Here is a 5455-nt window from a genome sequence, read left to right as displayed (position 1 = left end):
TCATACTTCTCTTTTCTTCGGAAACTGTATTATTAATGTTTCTTTTCTCTCAGTAAACGGTGTTTTATTCTTTACTTCATTTGTCTTGTCTCTTATTTAACATTCATCCAGATCCCGAACCTGGAGTTATTATTATTGATCCAAAACATGGGGCTTGACAGGGTAGATGCAGGGAGGATATTTCCCCTGGCTGGGGAGTCTAGAAACAGGGGTCACAGTCTCAGAGTAAGCGATTGGCCATTTAGGACTGAGATGCGGAGAAATTTCTTCACTCAGAGGATGGTAAATCTTTGGAATTCTCTATCCAGAGGGCTGTGAATGCTCAGTCATTGAGTATATTCAAGACAGTGATCAATAGAGTTTTGGACACTAAGGGAACCAAGGGATTATGGGGATAGGGCGGGAAGGTGAAGTAAAGGTCGAAGATCAACCATGATTTTATTGAATGGCGGAGCAGGCTCAAAGGGCCGAATGGCCTACTCCTGCTCCTATTTCTTATATTCTTACATTCTTAGTTGGCCTAACATTTGTTGTCAGAAAATTACTAGAGTCTATAATTAAGGATACAGTGATTGAATATCTTGAACATTTTTAGCTGATCAGAGAGAGCCAGCATGGATTTATAAAGTGTAGATCATGGCTGATGAACCAGATTGAATCTTTTGAAAGGTGGCTCAAAGTAGTGGGGCCAGGGTAATGTCTATGGATGTTATTTATATGGACTTCCAGAAGACATTTGATAAAGTCCCTCATAAGAGACTTAGCTAAAGATGAAGCTCATGGAACTGAAGGCAGACTGTTGACCAGGTTAGGAAATTAACTGAGTGGTAAGACAACAGAGAGTAGGGATAATGTGCAGGTACTCAAATTGACAGGATGTGACTAATGTGACACGGGGATCTGTGTTGGGGCCTCAACTATTTACTGTATTTATTAACAACTTAGATGATGGGATAGAAAGCCACATATCCAAGTTTGCCGATGACACAAAGATAAGTGGCAGTAAGCAATGTACTTAGAAGCATAACATTACAAAGATATTAATAGATTAAGTGAATGCGCAAAACTTTGGCAAATGGATTTCAATGTAGGCAAGAGTGAGGTCCTTTGGACCTAAAAAGGATAGATCAGTGAACTTTCTAAATGGTGAAAAGCTAGAAATAGTGCAGGTCCAAAGAGACTTAGAGGTCCATGTACATAGATCATTAAAATGTCATGGACAGGTCCACGAAATAATCAAACAGGCGAATGGAATGCTGGCCTTTATATCTAGAGCACTAGACTACAGCTGTACAAAGCCCTAGTTAGACTGCACCTAAAGTACTACGTTCAATTCTGGGCACCACACCTTAAGAGGCCTTGGAGGGAATGCATCGTAGATTTACAAGAATGACACCTGAACTACAAAGGTTAAATTACAAGGAGAGTTTACACAAAGTAGGGTGTATTCCCTAGAATTTAGAAGGTTAAGGGGTGATTTGATCAAAGATTTTAATATATTAAAGGCAACTGATAGGATAGATAGAGAGAAACAATTCCTGCTGGTTGGGGAATCTAGAACTAGGGGACATATTCTAAAAATTAGAGCCAGGTCTTTCAGGAGTGAAGTTAGGAAACACTTCTACACACAAAGGGTGGTAGAAGTTTGGAACTTTCTTCTGCAAACGGCGGTGCCAGATCAATTGTTAATTTTAAATCTGAGATTGATAGATTTTTGTTAACCAAAGGTATTAAGAGAGATGGGGCAAAGGCGAGTATGTAGAATTAGGGGTCGCAGATTGGCCATGATCTTATTGAATGGCGGAACAGACTCGTGGGGCTGAATGGCTGACTGCTGCTCCTATACCTAGTATCAAAGGACTGAGTTTAAAGGAAAGGGAAACTGGAGCTCCTTCGACTTGAAAGGAAACAGTTGAGATAAGATCTTACAGAAGTGTACAAGATAGTAAACAATATTATTTCAGAGAACTACTTACAGGTAAGCCAAAATACGAAAACAAGAAGTAGAAATTAAAACTGGTGAAAATTAAATTTAAAGGCATGCCAGGAAGAAATTCTTTGTGCAAAAAGTGTTCAACACTTGGAATAACCTGCCAGGTAGGATAGTGGAGGCAAAAACCTTAGATTCATTCAAGAAACACATGATGTAACGGGAGAATGCAATTTATTTTATTCTGGATGGATGGACCATCATGGTCAGAATGGCCTCTCTCCTCTGAGTCTATGTCATGATCTTGTGTGCACCTTTAAGCAGCAAGTGCAGACTCTTTAATATGTCACCATTAATTGGAATCAACGTACTGAGTACGACTTAAAATGTGGCACAAAATCTGTCAAATAAATGGAATAAAGAATGGATGTGTACAGTATAATAGTTAGCTAGATTCTATATTGTGTGAATTAAATGTTATTTCATAACTTAGAATGAAACATGGCAAGTTTGCGTTATTATTTTCACAATTTTTTAGGAGCATTTTCCAGAGGAGATGGAAATTGATGCTTTTTACAAAGAGTATTGGCATTTATTAATAAATAGACACTTATGACAAAAAAATGATCTACCCCTATGATTCCTATCAACCATATTTAAAAAAGATATTTTTGTGGAATTAATTTTCTCCATGACTTCTCCTAATTCAAGAAATAAAACAAAGTGAACATTAAGCAAATGCAGCTGGACGGTACGATACTGCCATTTATTACTTTTCTCTATCTTTCAAGCTCCACTCCAGAGACTTGAGCACATAATTCAGTGCAGTCTGAGGGAGTGTCATCCTGTCTCATGTTTTAGATGAGACAGTAAACCGAGGCCCTGTATGGGATGTAAAATATCCCATTGTACTTTTCAAAGAATTCAGGGGAGTCCTTGGTGTTCCTGTCAATATTCATCCTGCAACTAAAATCATTAAATCACAGGGTCAGACAATTTTTTGCCATAGGTATCTTTTAGTAATAAATTATCTGGTTATCGATTGCTATTTGTGGGACCTTGCTCTGAACAAAATAGCTGACATATTTCGCTACATTACAGCAGTGACTCAAAAGTATTGACTTAAAAGCATTGGCTGTAAAAAGCTGTGGCGTGTTCTGAGGTCATGAGAAGCGCTATGTAAGTACAAGTTCTTTATTTTCATAGTGCCACATCATGTTCACATTTAACTTCAAAAAGAAGCATGAAATAAAGGACCCAGTTAAAATATGTAGAACAAACCTTTATTTGAACATGACTATAATAAGCCAGGCATGTTAAGTAAATGTTGTGATATTTGTTTCCTTTATGTAATGGATGTATTTCCCCTCTCTCCAGAATTATTGGCTCAGAAAGGAAACATGCTGTAATTGATTGATCAGCTGCGGTTTTATAACTTTGGAAAAGCTTTCTATCACGGTGATGAAATGGTTAGATTAGATTTAAGAACTTGAATTAAAAATGCATCAGAAACTGTTACATCTAATTCTGTTACAGCAGTTTTTAGAACAACTTATTTGGGGTATTTGCTATGCTCACAACAATGCTTCTGTAATTATTTTACAGCTATGATATTTGTTCTTTCTTTCAAAGTTTCAGAAATCAATATTTGTGTCAATGCCAAGAGACAGTTGTTATTAGTTCTGTAGCCTCTAGATAACAGTGTAGGGCCTGACAGGCTTATCTTTGTTTTCAGCATTCTATCTTTAAAACATGTTTTTGCTCCAGCAATCAATTGTGAAATTCCTCAAAGGTCTTTGAAAATCAGAAATACAATCAAATAAGCAGCTATATTTTAATTCTGTTGGAATCGGTGGTAACATAACTAATTAAACGGTTTTAAACTTATTTTCCTTTCTTGGCAAGGATTGGTGAACCTGACTCAAAACACCAAAGGAGGAAAGGATCGAAGTTAAATAGAAGGTCAAGGCTGAGAACAGTCGGTATCAACCAGAGACAGTGGCCGAGGAGGGGAATGGAGTCAGAGGCCAGGGTACGGAGTGTGCACGGCGGAACTGAGCCAACGGTTTCGGTCTTCCCAATGTTTAACTGGCGGAAATTGCGGCTCATCCAGGATTGGATGTCAGACAAGTAGGCTGACAACAAGACCCAGTGGAGGAGCTGAGAGAGGTGCTGAACAGGGTGTTACCAGCGTGCATGTGGAACCTGATGCCATGTCTCTGGATGATGGCAGCAAAGGACAGCATATAGATGAGGAAGGGGAGCCAGCCAAGGACAGATTCTTGGGGGACTCCACAGAGGTAACGGTGCGAAGGCAGGAAGAGAAGCCATTGCTGGAGATGCTCTGGCTACAATTGGTTAGGTAACCAGGGAACCAAGCAAGGGGAGTTCCTCTCATCGGGCCAGTATTAGTATTAGGCAGTCCCTTGTATCGAGGATGACCTGCTTCCACACCAAAAAGGGATGAGTTCACAGGTGTTTCAATGAGGGACCTGACATTCTAGGTCCCGAACTAAATACTGAAGGGTGGAAGATGCCTGTGCATGGATTATTTTATTGTGTGGTGGCCGTTGCACACCAGTCACCACATGGGCTTGACAGAGCTAGGTCTTGATCCAGTGGCAAGGGTTAACCAAGACGACTGGAGACCAAGCTCTGTTGCACAGACCAAGTGCGCATGCATGCTTCTACTATCCATGGATCGCAGTGTGGGCTGGCCCGCGCTGCCTCTGGGCCCTCGGCTCTCCTGGGCCCCGAACCCTCGCCTCTCCTGGGCCCTGATCATGACGCTTCTGGGCCCCGATCTCTCACTGCTCCTCCATGCCATTCAAAAATGGATCAGTCAGAAACAGGACATCAATTAGTCTCCTCTTATCTTGGAGACATCAAATATCAACATACTGTTATTTGAAATATCAAAATATTAAACTCCAGCCTTGTTGAAGGGTTATTAACATCAGCAGAAACAAACGGCAACTAACAGAATGAACTCAGTTCAGTCGGATGTGAATAACAGCAGCAATAACTGCAGGATCCAAACCCAGCAATCACTTGTGAACTCGCTGATGTGCCAGCAGGTTGGGTGACTGAATGAATCCCTCCCCATACTCAGAGCAGGTGAACGGTCTCTCCCCAGTGTGCACTCGCTGGTGTGTCAGCAGTTGGGATGACTGAATGAATCCCTTCCCACACACGGAGCAAGTGAACGGCCTCTCCCCAGTGTGAACTCACTGGTGTGTCAGCAGGTCGGATGACCGAGTGAATCCCTTCCCACACACGGAGCAGGGACAGTCAGTCATCCAACCTGCTGGTACACCAGCGAGTTCACACTGGGGAGAGGCCATTCATCTGGACAAGAGGCGAGGCATTAGAGGAGGATGGTGTGGTCACTCTTCTTAAAGACTGCAAAGAGATTGAGAAGAACAAGGAGGGATAGGGCACCATGGTACCAGTCACAGAGGATGTCATTTGTCTCTTTCATTAGAGCCATTTCAGTCATGTGGCAGTGGAAGAAACCTGATTGGA

The sequence above is a fragment of the Pristiophorus japonicus genome, chromosome 15 (assembly GCF_044704955.1).
Source record: "Pristiophorus japonicus isolate sPriJap1 chromosome 15, sPriJap1.hap1, whole genome shotgun sequence".
Lineage (NCBI taxonomy): Eukaryota > Metazoa > Chordata > Chondrichthyes > Pristiophoridae > Pristiophorus > Pristiophorus japonicus.
The sequence above is the reverse complement of the archived record's forward strand: the minus strand, read 5'-3'. Positions refer to the sequence as shown.